The sequence below is a fragment of the Lineus longissimus genome, chromosome 3 (assembly GCF_910592395.1).
Source record: "Lineus longissimus chromosome 3, tnLinLong1.2, whole genome shotgun sequence".
In the NCBI taxonomy this organism is placed as follows: domain Eukaryota; kingdom Metazoa; phylum Nemertea; class Pilidiophora; order Heteronemertea; family Lineidae; genus Lineus; species Lineus longissimus.
Window position 1 is genome coordinate 21,074,756 of NC_088310.1, and position 20,241 is coordinate 21,094,996.

The 20,241-nt window shown below is 41.5% G+C and overlaps 3 non-coding genes across 3 annotated transcripts; 1 reads left to right on the forward strand and 2 right to left on the reverse strand.

The window, feature by feature from the left end:
* Nucleotides 1-677: 677 nt before the first annotated feature.
* Nucleotides 678-749, reverse strand: Trnah-gug (transfer RNA histidin (anticodon GUG)). Its single transcript has one exon. It is a non-coding gene; the product is annotated as a tRNA-His (tRNA).
* Nucleotides 750-913: 164 nt separating this feature from the next.
* Nucleotides 914-985, forward strand: Trnah-gug (transfer RNA histidin (anticodon GUG)). Its single transcript has one exon. It is a non-coding gene; the product is annotated as a tRNA-His (tRNA).
* A 14,120-nt stretch (nucleotides 986-15,105) lies between these two features.
* Trnah-gug (transfer RNA histidin (anticodon GUG)) lies at nucleotides 15,106-15,177 on the reverse strand. The gene has a single exon. It is a non-coding gene; the product is annotated as a tRNA-His (tRNA).
* Nucleotides 15,178-20,241: the final 5,064 nt, after the last annotated feature.

The window sequence follows — 20,241 nt, forward strand, 5'->3', positions numbered from 1 at the left end:
ACTTAACGCCTCAGGGTGCCGCAGTGTTTTCGGAAAGTGTCCGATTTCTGCGTTTGTCAATCGAAAGGGAACAAAAGCTTGTCAAATATAATGTCCATCATTAAAGTTAAAAAGTCAGTTTGAGTGACGCTGTGGCTGAAAACTTGGTAAACATTACAACCACTCCAGACTGTAATAGTTTGGTCCTATTGTCGGAGTGAATATTTTAGACCGGAGCATCTCCTTTCCACCATGTTCGATCATGTAACGTCAGATCTCAATGCCCGAGTCAAATTACGGAAATTGTCCTCAAGGTCCGATTGCTTTCTATTTCCCGTCGTCTCTTATAACAAATACAGCCCTCCTTGTCCCTCGTCCTTATTATGGACCTGACACTTGTAACAGTATTGATACTAAATCAGTATTTGACTAGAACAAGGTTAAGTATTATCAAAATGTTGTTATATTTGTCTAAGAGCCTTCAGTGTAAATGACCAGACCTGATTTTCCTAGAATTGGTTGACCAGAGGGCAAAACATATCGGGTGAGACAGAATAACCCAAGTTGGATATCAGTTGGATGAGGATATCGTGATTAATAAATGTTAAGAAAAAAGACGTTATCACAACATTTAGGTCTTGTGTACACTCAAACAGTGCATGGTTGAAAAGAAAGGGGATTGAATAAAAAAATGAATGTGCCGTGACCAGGATTCGAACCTGGGTTATTGCGGCCACAACGCAATGTACTAACCACTATACGATCACGGCTAATCTACAGATGGGTGCCCATACGAGTTATCTAGTAGTCAACGAATCTACCCCAACCTGAATTGAACAGCTGGGGCAGTGGGTGGAAAAGGGTTCTTGTCAATTAAAAATACATTGCAAGGTTGTGATCTGAATAAAACAAGGGTTCCTTCATCTCCGGAATAGCCGTGATCGTATAGTGGTTAGTACATTGCGTTGTGGCCGCAATAACCCAGGTTCGAATCCTGGTCACGGCAAATATTTTTCTACTATCATGACAGTCACCTTTTTTTTCTGATGAAAGAGCAAGGGTTCATTGTACCTTATTTGGCAACACCGCCCAAAATCAAGAATATGAATAAGAATATGTTGTTGATTATTCCTGATGAGTCGTTTCTTCGAAGAAGATGCCTCTTTCCGTCTTCACTCCCGAGCAAACGGCCGTTTTGTGATGCTTCTCCAGAGATGCGACAATCTGATTTTTCAAAAAGAATTAACATGTTATGTCGATTAACAGTATAACCTAGCTAACACCACAGTGTTATCCCATAAAAGCTCCCTAAACCACCAAAGCCACAATCCTGCCTGTTTCTGCATCAGTTTTCCCACCTCATTGATTTGTCACGCTAATTACTGGCCGAAATCCTCTTCAAAGATCTGCCGGGGGACATGCCCGGGGACACAGGGTGACAGGGTACAAGACGGCCGTGGTATGCCATGATCCAAGTACCTGCTTAACGAGACAATTGCAGGGTGTCGCTAATGACCCTTAGCCCCTTAAAACCCTGCACCTAAATGATACATAGGAGAAAAAGGGTGTCAAAATTGAAGGGCCCTCAACGACGCAACGTTGAATGCCTCCTTGGTCAAACAAGTGCACCGAGACAATTACGAGTTTGACGCGTCTAAATGAGCCAAATAACCTTTGTTTATTAAGTTATTTAGCTCAGGCCACATTTGGTGTTCAACCCCTCCCCGTTACGATACCTATTCAGCCTATCAGGTCCCCGGAGTTGAAAATTACGGGTTCGGGAATACCCGCCACAACGCCATTAGAAGCGAACACCCCTGATTAGCACACCAGACGTCATCACGTCATTTGTTTTGTCACCCGAAACGAGCATGGCCAATTTCTTACCAGCGAATCCTGTTCAGTCCCCTTCCCAAACATATTTCCTCCCGCCCCTTCATCGTGTGATTCATCGCCCAACTCAGCCGCCGTGGACGTAATTACAGGGTCCATGTTTAGCTGGGCGGTAGTGAGAAAGACTCGCACACGTAGTGCCCAATTTCTTCCAACCAGGTGTGCGCTGCGAGGAATGAACCGAGGCAAACATGGTTTTGTTGGCGTTTCGCGGTCGGCTGGTCGTCTTTGCTACCCCTCGCCTTGCAAGGATAAAGGCACGACTACATGAAAGTGTCGCTGGGACAATCGCCCCAGCGGGACGGCAGGAACATCTCCTGGACCATTCATCGGTGCTTTTCCCGAGCGGCGGAATCCATGCCCGGCCTGACAGGATCATTTTCAATGGAAGCACAAGATGCTTTAGACATGTCATAATCCCTTTCTAAGACTTGACGGAACGAACAGCGCTCTAAAGAGAAATAGTTGCCCCAAGTGTCATCCCAAATTAAAAAACAAATTTTCAAATACCTCAAGCGGACCCATACCGTGTCCACCTGTGCTATCTATGTGGTCCGCACTTAATTTAGACCAGTGCTGCCGGGGCTATTACGTGTTTACATTATCCAAACAAGAATACCCTTGACATATTTCAATTAAAGACCCAACTAATTGGATAAGTAAAGATTCTCATCATTTCTTATGCTCAGGAATTTTCAAATCACCAAACACATAGAAACCACGAACTACTTGTTGTGACGTAACGACAAATGTCCGAAGACCCAACCGAGTTAAGAACTGAAAAGAGAGTGACACTAAACTTATCGGGCCTAGAACACCCCGTGGAGTCATTTCCCTCCCCCTCCGCGGGAGATAACGGAAGACAATACCTGCCAATGTACATCTTCACCATTGGCTGTCATAAAAATTGTCTTATTTCTTTGTAACGTTTATGGTCAATGCGAATCGCTGTGGCGTACAACTCCCTAGTGGGATCTTCACGCTAAGAAGCATTTCCTGTTTTTGTAACGTTTGCAAACTGTCACTTTTGACGGTCTTTCGCATTCGTGGAAACACAAGTCACAGGAGGAGGTAAGATTCACTGATTTACAATATGTGATTGGTGTTGTTGTTGATGAACAAGATTAGAGAAAAAAAAGAGAGTGATTTACATGATTTACATGATGTGCGAAAATTGGCAGCATATTAACAAAATGGTGAAGAAAATGTGACAATAACAGGGAGCTTTGGATAAATATGGGAAATGCTGGTACCGTGATATACCGAGGAAGAAAACTGCGACTGGCAAATATAAATAAGATCCCTGAGTCTGTCTACGGAATCTTATACATCTATAATAAAATGTCAAAATGATTTGTGTGTTTTATCATTTTGTTGCTCACACCTTTGTGTTTTCATTGTGGAGATAACTTTTTAAAACTTCCTGTGGGAACTGGTCATTTTATTTGATAACCCTCTGAGTTAAAACACGAAAAACCTCAAACTCCCACAGTTTGTGATAAACATGATAATAGTGATGGTAGAAGCAATTGCATATGTGTCCGCAATGGTCAGTAAATGAGATCCTAATGATCAAAATCGCTGTTGGTGATATACTCCCTCGTAAAGACTTCACGACTCATTGACCCCTGGCAAGGTCGAACGTTGATTGATATTGTCGGAAGAGGCGGCATAATTTGAAGGACAGCACGTTCCCGTCTGACAACAAGTGGTCGTGTGGTGTCGTTTTGTCACTAAATATGTAGAATGCTGGTCAAAAACAAAGCACGGCGTCCCGCCGAGGCAATCTCACGCCGGAACGGACTCGTGGTGAACAAGCTGTAGCTGTAGCGTAGACGTCTTTTCAGCAACACTGTCAACGCGTGTTTTCTACACCTGCCCTTCACAGCTTCTGAATCGAAATCAGCCAAGATTTTCAGCATCAGTCATCAAATCCCATCGATTTCATAGCTCAATATCGTCTGCTGCGCTGGAGTATGCCAAAAGATATTTTCCGCCTCGATTAAAATCACTCCCAGTAAACTCTGTGCCACAATTGCGACCGGTAATTATAAAACTATAGACGCTGAAAATGTTTCAGTCCACTGGCCAAGGGTTTATTGTTGCCGTCTGGAGCGATTGTTTTGGATGCGCGCCTCGCGTTCGTGCAAGTTTCGGTCACGTGTTACTGGCCGAGATGCAACGTTAGCGAGAGCGCTAAACTGCTGATAACCTGGTCACCAGTGCAGCCAGTGACTCAATCATTAATCGAAAGAAACGGGGGTCAATTAAATAGAATTAATTAGAGTTCGGTACGCCGTGGTGTCACAATAACCAGCAACAATGTGATTTTTGTCACGAAATATATTTCGCTCGGCCGTTGGGCATTTCATGTCAAATAATCATATCTCATAAGTTAATTACTATTACGACCACCGGTCTTCTGTCTTTTACACCTTTTCGAGCGTTTTAGATTCGATAATTTGACATACCATCCTTTGTCGTATCTTTCCTGACCATACAAGCATGAAATGTGATGAGTTTGGCAGAGTCTGCGGACAGTGTTCTCATACCGATGTCATGACCTCGCCGTATGCGCGATTCTCAAAGTCTTCCAAGTCTCTCTAATGATCCAAACGATTATCTCATCATCATAATTGAGTACATTGCTAACGTAACACTCGAGTTTGTAATCTTACATCTTTGAAAAAAAATCAGTTAATAACTGTCGAACAATGCGTTGTAAATGATTGTAATTGTTTAGCTCCAGGCACATTTTGATAACCATCTGAAAAACCCACCCAGTGGTAAGAAAAAAAAATTATTGCTGAAGAAAAGGAGTCCTAGAAAACTGGCAAAGCGTAAATCAATTCAATGACTCGCTCTGACAGAAAAAAAAATATATATGATGATGCCGAGTTCGTCCCAAGTGGACCATGCACACATTTTCAAAACGATGTTTGGTATACAATAGTTTCACCATAGCATCAAGGACAATGTTAAGGTTCTGTTTCAAAGCCGCGAACAGTAAAGGAATGTTTTACGTAACCTCTCATCATACCTCTAGTAATTGGAGAAACCAAATGAGTCTTTCTCAGGCGACCGGTCATTACTATCACTGTCCCATTCATTAAAATGATGTATATCGTATTTTCTCCTAACGATGTTGCCTAATATTGGCCCACAACAAAAGATTGGTGTGCGTGAACTTTTCGGTTACATAAGAAAAGTATTAGTTGTCAGTTTGGGTTATATAATGGCGAATCTTCCTTTTATCTTCTCGGGAGATGTAATTCGATTGGTTTATAAAAAGATGGGCATGTTTAGCTCCATCCAAACAAGCGCGTTCGTGTTCCAGTTCTGTTCAGAGGTAGACGATGCAAATGGTTAACGTCTTGTTTAACGCTAAGCCTTCACAGAAAGTCAAGAAAATTATACAGTGTTGGTTTGTTATAACATCATCACCACAAAACACTGTCTTTAAGCATAATGTTAAGTATTAAGAAAACAAGAGGTTGCTGAGAGACCAAGCCACCAACACAGGGTGCCCCGCCCGCCTGTCCGGCCGCAGTGACCCCGACAGTCTGACTGACAATGTACTTGGCAGAAGGCTACATTCAAGTTATGGGAAAACTGGTTTGAGAATGCTCAGCAATTCTCCACAAGCGCGTCACCGGATGAGACATTTTAACCTCGCGCTTGTCCTATTTCTGTAGGAAGCTATTAAACCACTTCAAGTAGCTAAGTAACGGGAAAGCCCCTATGTAACTAGAATATAACATAATTTTACCGCGGTCCCGCGCTGGTTCATTTCCTCACGTTTGGCTGATAAAAGCCATATCGGTTCAAGTTGACCTTCTTTCAGCAAATGGTCGCGGGGTCCCGGAAGATTGACCACTTGGATTACGGAGCATTAGTCCCCTTCGCCCTGTTGGAGGCTCGGAAAGGATATCCACGGGCCGATGGGCTTCCTCTTGGTGTATGTGTCGGAGAGCTCTTGCATCTTCAAGCATGTCTTCCATCCTGCAAACGCCGCTGTGGACACCATTACTTAGGGAAAGTACCACCGGAACTTCTGAATGAAAATTGGTCACACACTTCTTTCATACTTCCATCAGCAACCATAACCAATACCAGGAAAGCGAAATCAAACAACATCAGAGAATTAAACAACAACAACAACAGCAAGGGAATCTAACATCAACAGATTATTAGGAATCAAACAACAAGCTTCAGAAAACAAGATATGGAAACTAGCGGTGATGTCGATAAATTTTTCTCATTATTGTCACCATATTGACAATAAACATCGTCCACCAGTCGTATCTCATATAGTTTTTGGCAGAAGCGTCGTTCTCATGGTATATTTACCAGCCGCACAAGGTCGAAGAACCCAAGCCCGCCTTGAGTACCCCGTGTACCAACAATGGCCCTAACAACCCGCCAAAAGGACACCTTCATCATCAACTCAAGTAGCTCACTATTCGTTTAATATTTCCGTGAAGGGTGCCACTAAGTAAATTTTCAAACCTTCATCTTGTGGAGCGTCTAGGCTGAAACTGATACGTGATTTGGACAGGGATTTGGTCCCAGGCATTTAGTGTTTGGCCAATTTTCTATGCAGGTAAATGCTTTCAAAATCAACATCTTGAGCACGACGAAGTGGCCAGGCAGGAGAATTAAGAGCTAGGTATAATTAACGAAATCATTTGAGCACCATTTCCCCGCCACTTGGCATGATTAATTGCCATGAATATTCAGACTTGCTTGGTTACGATTTCAGGCAAGATCGATTGAGGAGCATGCGCGACCATGCTCCAGATCGAAGCAGACGATGGGACGTCACGTGCTGTATTTTCTGCTGGTAACAACGTAGGAATCTCTCTGTAGTGAGGAAGTAACAACCTCTCGATAACCAGAAATGAGTATAAGTGAAAACGCCGTTTTGAGCATCTTAAGGTAAACATTTCGGAACGATAGTCGCTGTCACTAAAGGAAGCATTGGAAGATTTTACGCAAAAAATAAAGAAAAAAAAGTCCAACTAACATGGTCATGATAATCAACGGCAACAGTAACCTTATGCGGCGTAGTTTCGTAATTTTGGCATCGAGAATTAAAACGCTCCTTCGTTGACCATGCTAAGAAGTCATCGATGTGGAAGTTTCATTTCCAACAAATGGCGGGAAGTAATGATTGTGAAATTCATTCATTTTTTTGCCAAACAAAGTCACCCCGAATTCGCATCCTCACAACCGACGGCTTCGACTAACCATTGAGATTAACACGATGGCTGGCCCGTGACGAAAACGATGAAAAGCGGTTAACCAAAGATGATTTGTCTCACGACCACGTTTAGGTGAAACCTTCATCCAAGATATCTTTCTTTTGGACCAGAAATAAGTCTATCTATCATCATCAATCGTTGTCAGTCACTCGTTTAGAACCGACGTGGCTTTCGCTTCAAGCTGTTTTGCTCTAGAAACGGTTCCGTGTGAAATATGACCGAAGGTGTGGTGCTTTTAGCAGTAATGTTTGGATATCTGACAAGAAATTCGCAAATTAAGTGAAAATACATCAAAAGACAGATGTTTTGCCGGGATACCCTGTCAAAAATCTTGTAGAGACCCGGTGAACGGTGGTCACTTGTTTGAAAACGACCTCAATCTTCAAGAGTCACTTCGGAGTCGGGACCTCAGAAACTGGTGGCCGGTCATTTTTCCATAGAAATGTTCTCATACGAGGGCAGAGTGCATGCGAAATCACCAGCCTGTCGGGATATCACATTACAAATATTATTTGTTAAGTTGGTTGCGGGGGACGGCAGAAACTTGAAGGCATCCGTCCGAAACAGGTTGTGAAAATAAGCGACAATGCGCGGCGGTAGTAAAACAGGGCATAAACTATTAAAATCTGTCATGATTTCAAGTACAAATTGATTTGATAAAATTGATGCGCGGCCCATTACAAGCAAATATCTCCGTCGTAAACTATAAGCTCTGCGCAAAGACCCGCCCATGCTCCGACCCAGATCAAATTTTCGCGGGGAAAACTTGGTGCGCGCCAATGTTGACATGCCTGTTGCTCGGTACACGTTCGGCAGACCTCGTAGCCTCGTTTTGATATCAGAAGTCGTCTGCTAGAGGTGTCAATGTCATGCCGCCAGCCAGGCCGCTTTATCAAACGTATCTATTTGTTAGTGTCTTTTTTTATATGTGGCGCATCTTCACTATAGAACAGGTGTCTCAGGTCTCTACTAAACCACAACTGAAGAAAAAGATAGCGCCTAAATTCTTGGATAAAAGTATGTTTTAAAGGCCCTATTTCATAAAATCATATCATTCTTTCACGAACGATTCTCACAATTTCTGTTGACGGTTTAAAGAACAATGATTGTGAAGTGTCGGTGCTCGTCTGTAAAGAAACTTTATGTAAACAAAATTTCGCCAATGACCACGCACACAATAGTTCAGTCAGTTCGTGACTTCAGCCACAACACACAGTTTTATGATCATTTACTGATCAAACACTGAAAGAAACCTTGCCTCTCAGGAAGCCTTAAATCTTAAAGTTATGGTACATAATGGTAACTATCAAATATGTTTTGAAAATGAATGGAAATTTAGGGCAGCGAGATGATTTAATTCCCATTACAATGTCATTAACTTGACCTTTTTTGTCGAAGATAAGTTAAACTAAATATTTAAATTGGAAGTTTAGCAGTCGCAAAGCAACTTATCCAGGCCAAAGGACTCGTGATATGAAGACGCCATGCTTCTTATCAGAGAGCGCTAAAGCCGTGGGGTCGAGGGGTACCCCTCGTTCGTACTAAATGCACTTGACTTGCGACAGGTGAAGATCACGAGGATAAATCTTTTACTGTCACTTTTTTCTGTGTACTCACAGGCACGATAGACTTTTAGTAGTCTGAAGTAGTCCTTCTAAAAACCTGTGAAATTGGGGGCGTTCTGCCATACGTTACTGTTGTGGTATGTGTTACATAACGTTGACAAACAGCATGGAAATCTTTCAAATTTCAAAAAAGAGAGTGAAGCTTTGCAAGTATTCATATTTACTCTATGATTATCTTTTTTTGAAACTCGAACTGTGCGATCCTCTATTGTAAAGCCAAATAAACGCTCAGCATTTTTTTCTGAGAAAAAGAAGATTGTGTGCTTTCATCGTCTGATCGTTATCCGTTCGCTCCTCTGCATTTGGCAGCCTTGTGTTTTTCTTCAAAAATTGACAAAAAGGAAAAGAGAATTCCAAAGGTAAAAAAGTCTAGTTGATGCACCAATTTTACAAAGTTCTACCCTAGTTCTTTTTAAGTTAATGACGGTGGCATTTCATGCAAATCATGGACGATTTGTCAAAGCAATCTGATGATTAAAAGGCACTGTTTGGCACGTTAGCGCTGTGGAGTAATTACCGACAGTGCGTCACTACCTACTTCAAAGCGGCAGAAACGTTCCTTCCTTGGGGTAAGTACCTGCTAGATGTTTACCCTAGTTCCTACTGCTAATAGTTGGAAATGAATTTTCCTTAATGGGTCCTAAGAGGCTGCGGTAAAAGCATGCGCTGTACGCTAAGCGTTGGCATCAAAGCTCTACGACTCACTTGAGAGATCGCGAGCCCGGGAGGGAATTTAATCAGACTGGTACCAAGGCTGAACGATGTCGGTAGAACACTTTCAGCCGCGCCGAGAACAGATGAATTTTCATCTTTAGCGACTTAAAACCGTGATAAACTACGGGAAAGCGGTTGTGTAAATGCACATGGCCGTTTGTAGTATTTGGTTAGATTGTTGGAGGAGGTTGACTCGATGGGCGGCACATGCTGCAAAGGCTGTTGCTGTCGGCCGCCATCTTTGATACGCCGTGCCAGTCATGAGAGCCATCCAAACGCAAGATGGTGGTAAGAGTGCTCCTAGAGCTCTTAGAATTTTGATAGATCCTCATAAAACCCTACTCGGCCCTAGAATAAAGACACTGGCGATGGTATAAAAGTCCTCGATGCCTCGGCTACAGACAGAGCAAATTTCACTTTTCTCTCTGGCTGGTGGGATTAGAGCCGGGCATCTTGGATAAGGTTAAGGCACGGTGTATGTGATAGCGAGAAAGTGGCCATTTGGTCAAACCCCCGCTAAAAGGCGCGTCTGTTTAATCATGAGTTTTCATCTGCTATCGTTAGAGTATCGTTTTGAAACGAGTGTTCGTATCGGAATAAAAAGTCATTTTGGATAGAAATAATGAAGAAAATGTCCCTTTAAAAAGGATTTTCTTTTGGCCATTTGATTTCATTTGTAGAAGAACCAAGATTCGGATTCGTGATCTTGGGAAGAACGAAACTTTTTGTCATCTTTCATGAGCACAATGATAAAGCAGCGTCGATTTCAGCCTTATGGGTGATGATGATTTATGAAAATTGGAACGAACACCAATTAGATACTACCATATTTCATTTGTTCTATCGGTCACTTTTCGACCATGCAATCAAAAACAACTTTTGGAAATCAGCCATGGAATATCCATTCTTTGGATTGACCCATGGAATATCACTTGAGATGGGTCAGTCTATGCGAAGGAGCAATAGTTCGGAAGGGTCTGATATTGTGCATCGACCACGACAAATAATAGTGATAACGAGTTTTGATTAGTTTATATGAGTATCATTCTGTCAAGAGGAGGATATACAAGTATCACAATATCACCATGAAGGGTTGTTGTGATTGTCAAGTGCGTCTGGAGTTGTTGGAATATATATATTTACTTTCATGGCAATATTGGAACCCTTGGTGGGAGTGGAAACACTGATTGTTCAAGGAGTACAGTTTTTATCTGATGATATGTATGGCATACCATGATGACAAATTGAAACAACGGATTATATACGCTATCAGTTGGATACTTGAAAAAGCAGTGGTCGCAAATATCTTCATCACGCCCCTTGTATCATCTTACATTTATGTGAATACGCCAATGGGGGCATGCTGTGAAAATACTTTGAGGGCTCCCTCCAAAAAGCCATATCTCCTTAACACCATGTGTAACTTTAACATCTATGAATATTATATACAGACGTCTGCAGTTGATATTCTCGGTCGGTTCATGCTTCGTTACTTAAATCTTAGAAGATGTTATTGCAATATCCCTAGTTACAGGTTGAGTGTATGACTACATGTGCTTAGTTACTGGCTGACAGTAGCCTGATATTTATCGACACATTGACATTATTTTTAGAATCTATTTTGACATGTGTTTATTAGTAAATAAAGATTCAATGGTACTGTAGAAGGGCTTCAGTCAGGTCCTCTTTCCTACTCCTGGACACAATTAGAGAGAGAATAGTAGCCACCTAGGATCATTTCATTTTGGTTGCAACCTTATCAATATGCATAATTTGAATAGTTAAACAGGTTCATGCTCTGAGACAGGGTTGTTGGTAAAACCTGGACTCAGATTTGGACCCTAGACGCTGGACCCTGGGTTTTACATGATTGGATTGCACTGATTGCATTCATCAACCTCGCCTCCAGTTCAAGATAAATAGTGGCTTGGTATCAAGCGACCAAAGAATCAACCAAGGTTTATAGCGTTGACCTCAATAACTTGCACTGTAATACGAGACGACCATCCCTTGATCGAAAAAGATGTACTGATATCAAAGGGTCACAGGTGGCCAGACGGCGCCTCACGGACTGGACTGAAATGTCTTGGGCGTCATACTTTCGGGGCAGTTGATGATGCGTACGTATCCCAACGCGACTTACTGATGATAGATATTCACATGTCTATTTCAAAGAATTCGTCTATTTGTTGAAGGACTTGGCGATGTTATACATTCTTGGTGATGGTGTAGTGCTTTTTTGTGATTATCGGTTCGACTCTATTGGATTTTTAAAATCCTGTACACGTGGGGTGACCAGCCCGTTCACCAGGGCGACCATGTTCATGGCAACTGCGATGGGAAATGGAGATTTTATTCAAGAATGAATTCTTCAGCTCCACTCTGCGATGAATGCCATCACCTATCACGGTAGGTTGAACATTCCCGCGCGCGGCCCAGCTTTTAATCGATCCCGGCCTCTATTCTGTTGGTTTTTTTGCATTTATCCTCCCAAACGGTTACAGTCCAGTCCATTCCGCAAATTCAACAAGACCCACTGCGGTTCATATTACTGGAGGCGAGATTGATTGAATGCAGGTGGTGCAATCCAATGATGCGAAACCCAGCGTCCAGCGTCCAGAGTCCAATATCTGAGTCCAGCTTTTACCAACTACCCAGAGACAGACATAGAAACCGGTGGACCTAGAAAGCTAGGTAAATATTTGATAATGTCCGTCATCTACCATGTCCAGACTGGTCAGTGTCTAGATTGATTAAAAAATATATGTATATATGCCACAGAGCAGCTCGAGGAAACGCTGAGGTGGAAAAACTGATTTTATTTGTTTATCATCTGACCATTAATACTGCACCATACACCCATTCTCAATTACTATATTTTTGCGCAGTGAGTTTTTTTCAATCGATAGGAGGATAAAAACCTATCTATCTGCGGATTGAAAAATTAAACTGCCTCACAATATTTGGCACTGGGCAAGGGCACTGGGCATCAATTTGAAATTTTGGAAAAGCATATTGTCGGAAGAAGATCAGTTTCCGGTAAAGTCGTAGGCCTAAATATCATTTTCAATTGGTTTGAACTTCAGTTTCGTGCACTTTACGTCATTTTTGACAAAGTAATTACTTCAAAAAGACGGCTTCGCTTGCTGTTTTTGAATATCGTTGGTGGTAAAAATCACTGCCGCTTCGTGTATATAATATTTTGTCCTGCCTCGGTGGTTGCACTAGCAGTGGGTTGGGCAGCTCTACGAATTCTTTGTACAGAACTTATATTTTTACCCGATTCAACCGTTAATGTCATTGATATTTAGTCCCTTGAATAGGTTAGCTGACGGTTCAATATCTCATAATTTATTAAAACCTTCCTGCGGTGAATACCACAAGGGAAAGAATAGGTCTTTATGTCAACTCAAAGCATTGCTCTTCCGTCTTTCTCAGTGCACAGCCAATATTTGATGCAAAACACTAATTTGATTCTTTGTAACTATTTTCTGTCAGATTACATGGGGTATTTCCGTATTAATATTTGATAATATCATCACCAGAACCATTCACAGGGCAGTTTAGAAATCACTTCATGTTAATTTACCGCCACTGATTCAGCTGAACATGGATACCGGAAGTGAAGCTCTCAACCAATTACATCCCATGATACCCCTTGCGTGCGCTTGCGTGGAGTATCATAGTAACAATTCAGCCCAGCAGCCGCCTTTCATCCGCACACACTAGAAAATAAACAACGAGGTTGGCTAAATTAGAACCATGTTAAATGTAATGAATTAATGCACGGCTCAAATGAGTGCATTATTTCTGCATTGAACTTAGAATATTTGAGTATCAAATGAAGCACGTCACGTTGAGGTAGTTCAATGGGCCAGTCCTTTGGTTCAGGAAGCAGCAATGTCAACGTTTTGAGCCAAGTGATGTTCAGGGGGCACTTGGGGTTTGTGATGTAGCACTCATCCCAATTAAGGTCGTAGTCTGGCAAACATATTAATCAGAGCCATGCGATACTTCGACCCGCTTTGATAGGCGCATTGTACAATGCTAAAATAATAAAGTTATGACATGGTGACATAGCATGCATTTCTTTCTTAAATTGGCAAAAAATCCAGAGGTTAAAATGATTTATAGGTCAAAACACCCGAAGTTTGAAGTAATCTGGACTCAAAATGGACTCATCGAAATATCTTGTTGACGGTCACCTTGGCAGCTGACCCAACCGATTGGATTGGTCTTTTCTGAGCTGTAGCCCTTACTGAATAGAAAAGAAATGAAGCTTTCCGAAATAAAACTGGTCCTGATGTCTAAAGCTGGTGGACATTACCTTACCAGTCATTTCCACGACCATTAAAACGAAAACTCGTCATCATTATCACCATCGATATCGAAGAAATCACTGCAGAAAACACGTTTTCTAATTAGTAAAAACCTCGCTGTCACAAAAACAACTCATGTATCATTAATAGGCCCATTAATTTAGATTAATCTATTTGTACCTGTCCATTTATTCCTATTGACGTTTCGATTTTTGTCCTCATGCGTGACTAGATTTAGTAAAAAGCTCAACAGTAAGCCATCGTGCGCAACATCTCTCATTCATGTTTCTGACTTCTATGTCAAATATCATCAACAATGGAGAACATCATTTAGCGTGCTGAAGGTTCCTGTCATTGTTTTCTTTGCTGATGGAAATCATTTAATCGACCGAAATCAGAGTAGAGGTAAGCGTTGATGCGACCAAGGTAGAAAGTCAAATAGCGTTTTATTAAACTCTCATTGAAAACTGATTGTGTGTACAATAGTAGTTGTAGTGTTTATGAGATTCATTGCCTCCTCTGGGAGTTTAGTTTGGAATATCGAACTTTGACCAATAGTTACCTTAGCACATCTGATATCGTCACGTGCCATTGACACTTCCTTGACTTCATGATGTAATATTATGCTACCAAATGTTCTTGGCCAATAGCGTAACTCGATTCACATCATGTGATTTCAAGTCATCGCATCGTATCGGATCCAAAAAAGCAATAACGGATCCAAAAAAATGTCGTAACGGATCCTAAAAGGTTTTAATCCAATCAAAATGAAGTTTACAAATGATCTTGGATGGTCGTCGTTGATTTCTTTGCCAAGACATTTGGTTGCATAATATAGCAAATAGTGGATGTTTAAGGTCGTCCAATATGGAATTTTGCTGGACTCAGAAATGTCATGGCGGACTCGCAAAGCCTCGTCCGCCATGACATTTCTTCGTCCATCAAAATTCCATATCGGACTCCCAAACATCCACTATTTGTATAATGAAAGTCTGTGTTGGCAGAGACTATACACGACATGTATCTTGATCCGATTCGCTTGGTGTATGATTGGCATTGAGTGATTTGTTATACCAGTTGGTTAGTACTTCTGCAATAAGTCGACGAGTTGGTGTTCTGTATGGAAAACAAGAGTTTGACCTGTAGGTAAAACGAATAGGGGGCGGGGGGGGGATGTACAATCCAATTGAGGGAAGCGCTTTGGTTCTTGCGAAAGAAAACTTTTGAAAAAATAGTGGACCTATGGAGAGAAAAAACGTGTCGTGACCGTGAAAAAAAAGATAAGGTGACAGGACTGTGTGATGAAAAGCTTGCCGTGACCAGGATTCGAACCTGGGTTATTGCGGCCACAACGCAATGTACTAACCACTATACGATCACGGCTAATATGGAGATGAGAGTCGACAGGGGTTATACCAAATTTAACGGTGGAACTGACAATGATTGAATGCCACCTCTTCCCCCACGCGTTTGCAGCTGTTTGAATTTTAGTTGCCGTCACGATATCCTACATAGAAGACCATTGTTAAAATGATGATATTTGGACAATATTGCGAGCATTGAATTTCTGGCATTAGTTTTTGTGTACTGCGCGCGTGGCCGCAATCAGTCAGGGCCATCATTGCGGTCACAGATATAGATTTTGGCATCGTTCACATACCAAATGGCAGGATGTGGCAAGCATATGCCAGGTCAACATATCGATATCCCTAATAAGCGAAGTTGAGGAGGAAGTGTTTAGTGTAAACTCATTGAATGGCCTCGAGAGAATTCTAGATCGATGCTATTATTCTTTGTGTATATAATATGAATATATTTTGCCTCTCATAAATTAACACCAGCTATATCTCAATAACCGGAGACATTATACATGTATTTATATATCCCAACTCGCGATATATCACGACCCGAAACATACATTACAACCTGAGACATATATCACAGCCTGAGACATACATCTCAATCTGAGACATATATCACAACCTGAGACATACTGTATACTTGTACGCTCTTAACCTGATACATATTCAACCCGGGAGATGTATCGCTCTCACATCGAGACATATTCCTCAAGAAGTGATAACCCTGCGACAGCACAACCTGAGACATTTTTATTAAGGTTCGGTCATCCTAAGATTTCCTATCTTTTTTTCAGTCGTCGGTTGTGGTATCGTAGCGTGCGTTTTACTTGGTCCTCCAATTAATCATAGTGATAGCACACAATGGCAGAGGGGAACATCATTTACTGGAGTGGTACATTCAAGATGTTATTAAACCACATCAATCATTACTGTGTTGCATAATTTAGTTGCTAAATCTGCAGAAAAAACGAAATTCGCATATGAATTTGTTGCTTGGTTTTCTCGAATAAAAGGTCTTCTTTTGTGAATGATTGCAAAATTGAAATTTAATCGGCCCGGGATAAACTTGGGAAGAAAAACATCAGTAAATCAGTATTTTTTTGCTTTTTAAGTCAAGTATAGAAGGTGTGAGTTCCTATTTGAGAACGATTTTGATTTAATAATGTGAAGCCTTTTCCTAGCAACGTCAAGTAATGTCCAGTCTACCAAAGGCATGACGGGAACGCCGGCGCTTTGAAATTAATCATTATCAAGACAATGGACATGCCTCGTTGCTCCAAATGACTTCACAATTAAGTCAAAAAGAAACCTGCGCAGAAGAAATCATCTCGTCTTTTGTACAAGATAATGAAAAATCGGTTACTATAGAATATGTAGAGTGCGGCCGGGTGGAAGAGGTCAGCAATGACTCAAGAACCAGCCTCGTGACTGTGAGAGTGTGGTTCGCGGCACGCGTGAGGGAGGGCCAACCATAAGCTCCCTACCACATCTCACTCACTCTAATGACGATTAAATTGAAATCGGCCAGTCTTTACGCCCGTCACAGTAACTTGCGTGTTTAGGGGCGAAAATCACAATTAATTCACCGCTCGGATATCAATTATTCTAATTACATCCAATAGAATGACATTAGTTTTATTTTCCGCCTCATTACGCGTGATGTTTTCTGGCTGATCCCGAGCCCGATCAATCTTGAGATAACTTACGATCTGTGAATGAAACGCCACGGACAATGTGACCGTTCGATGGGTTTCTATACCAGATGAACATCGAACATGTCGACGTCTTTATCCAGCCCTGCCGCACCAGTTATGAACCTAATTTAATAATTGCACGTTGCGGCCCGTCGTGCTAAAGTCTTGGGGATGCTGACTGATTGCCTGGGCGTGGCGAGGGGACGATCCCCCAGCGTTTCGGCTAAGAACGCTAGCATCATTCATAGCTATATCGACCACATAGCCCAGCGGACGGCCTCGGGCTGACAATTAAACCGACAAAGAACCCGCCTTGCAAATCTTGAATAGAGCGATATCTGCGTTGGATGCCCGCCATTAAATTAAAACGCGCCAGAGCTCCGGGGTATTTTAAAACTTTTCCATGTAGCACAAGTTTGGCATTGTATTAGACACATTAGTTATGGTTTATAGCTGATCTTGTAAACTTCCTTGGGCCCTCCCGATTGTCTTGGTGTAATTATTCTTGATGGTAGCGTTAGGGCGTTGGCCGTACAACAAATACTCTCTTACCCACACTTACAAATGACACGTAAGACACAATGAACCAGCAATATTCCCAAGAAGCAAATATCTTGCCCGAAAATAACATACCAGACTGCTGCGAGCAATGAAGCTGGTTGATTGTCTCGCAAAATATTCACCGAGAGCACCGTGGCGAAATGTCATTACTAAGTCATTGTATACTAAAGTGTCTCATTAATTAGACCTTTTACTAAAATTTAACTTTTTCGTCAGTGTCTACATAGAAATCTGGATTTTATGTCAAAACTGAGAATTAGGTGGTGATATTGTACATGTAGCCTACAGTATTACAAGAAAGCGAGACATGAAAAGGTTCTCTTCCTTCTGATCCGAGTGCATCTTGACGTATAAATTCTTCAGTCGCCTTCGTTATCAGGTCTCACTGTTCTTCGGTCACCTTCGCTATTAGGTCTCATTATTTTTCGGTCGCCTTATAGCTATGAGGTGTCACTTTCGGTCGTCCTCGCTAGTTGGTCTCACTGTTCCTCGGTCGCCTTCGCTACGAGGTCTCACTATTTTTCAGTCGCCTTCGCTGTCAGGTCTCCATCCTTTTCTGAAAGAGCGCACCTCGGGACTGCATGGACACAAAAACCCTGTAGTATGGAGTAGCTCTTGCTTGGTCAAGCTCCAAGTATAAGATGTCTGAGTGGGGCACGTAATAGAAAGTTCAAATTAATACTTTTGGAAAGGTTTTCATCCTTCAACGATAATTCACGAGCTTAATCGAATCAAAGTTTGATCTATACATTATGGCAGTCAACTTCCCTCGATTGACCAGCAAGCTGGCCAAGTACTGGTCAAAGAGTGTGATTATCCTACTCTCATACATGTACTTGGAGGCCTCGAGTGTAGGCCTTTACACTTGACAGAAAATCAAGGGTCTAATCATTTCTCTTGAGGAGTGATCGAATTTGGCGTGAAGTGAAGTCAAATGTTTCCACTCGGTTGCTATTTCAAGTGTACAACCCTAATCAACTTTGGCAAAGTCATTGAGTGAAATTTCAGTGGGCATGAAATCGTTTAGTCTAAAGTGTGACATTTTGACTGCCCAGGTTAAATCGCTTTAGTCTGAAGTAGACGGGGCGAGGCAAATGCAATACTGATAAAACTAGACAACATAAATCGTAGCTCATTCTGGTCAAATTGGATCAGAGTGACACTTTGATTTGTAATTTACTAGCGGAACTAATAGAAAAACCAAAGGTGGTCCTGACCGAACGCGTTTTTCACAAATCAATGCAAACTTCCTTTTTTTCCTGACAAGCGTTTAAACATTTTTGTTTCTAATTGGTCTGAGGACCATCATGAACATACAATGAATGCTTCAAGTCTTTGGTTAGATATGTCATGATTTGGGATCATTATCTCTTACGTACACGGGCTATTAAGTGAAGAGGTTATTTATGGACAATAAACTCCATTAGAAGCGGTGATGAGAAGACAGATTCGCGCCCCTCGGATTTCAGACTCACAATGACCATATACATAGTTTCAGTACACCACTTGTTCAATAATTAACCTTTCGACATATTTGTAACTCTTTGTGTGGTAAACCATCAGCTACAATCAGAAAAGCGACTGGTTGGTCTTCAGTATTAATTATATTGTCAATATATAATTTAGATATCATAATTTTCAATGGTAAGACTGAAATTCTGACATTCCGGATACTAGCATCGCGATGATCTGTTGATCTGTTTCGCGTGACGTCAGAACCATGAGGGCCAATCGGCTTCTTTTAACCTCAAAAATCGAAACAGGTGTCATATTACTCCGTCAAAATACTTAAATCCGGTTATTTGTTGGTTCAAACATGCACTTGGGAGCTCTTCATAAAACTTTTGTCGGTCCTTGATTTGGTTCAGATAATTATAAAGCTACTTTATTTAATTCAGTCGAAACATGAACACTTAACCGACTAATGCCATTCTTCGGGTTGACACGTTTCAACAATGTAAAATTTTATAAAATCCTTCATCGGGTTTTGCCTAAGATTAAGCCGACAGTGGAAAATATAAACAGGGCCTAGGTGTTGCAGGAAAAGCTTAGGAATTCAAAACAGGCCCTTAGAAGGGTCGAAATTGCCCACAAGGGTTGTATTCTATCCTCTTTACACTGGTGATAACACCATAGAAAAGAAGTCTTACGCGAAAAATGCCACATTTTGATAACTAATCGTGCAGTAAGATTCAAATTAATTTAAGTATTAAAAAAGGATCAGCTATTTTTCATTCAGTGCACCTGCATTCGTTGGCCCTTGGGTGATCAGAAGTCAAATTGACCACTTATATCCAAAGCCTACTTAATGGTCAATTCATGTGAAAATGCCTTTCTCGTACTGTTGACTTTTTCGCCATTTAGGTTTGGAGTGCGAAAATAGCTTGCGAAGTATTTAGTAGCAAATGAACCACCCAGTTGGAATTTTTGACATTAATAGAAAGTACAGGTTTCGGTAATCAATATTTTTAAAATTTTTTCATCATTTTGCGGAATTCGTCAAGCTCGCCGGAAGTGGGTCTAAACCACGTGGCGAAAGCGTTCAATGTCCATCAAGGATCTCGCGATAATCATTCTAAAAACTGCCCATTAAAATGTGAACGGTGAAAAATCAGCGAAACCCTCCGAGATTCGCTCTGAGCGATTAGCATCGCCAATCAAAATCGATCCATCCTTGTACTTATTCCATCTCAAGACCTGAAGGAAACGAGTAGTGCATTGCGTGTAGCATGATGTACAGATTCCTAACTTTCGTTAGGATGGCACTGGGTTTGTCATCTTCATTACCAAAGTGCCTGAGAGGGTTTCCAATTTGAAAAAGCCATGTCAAA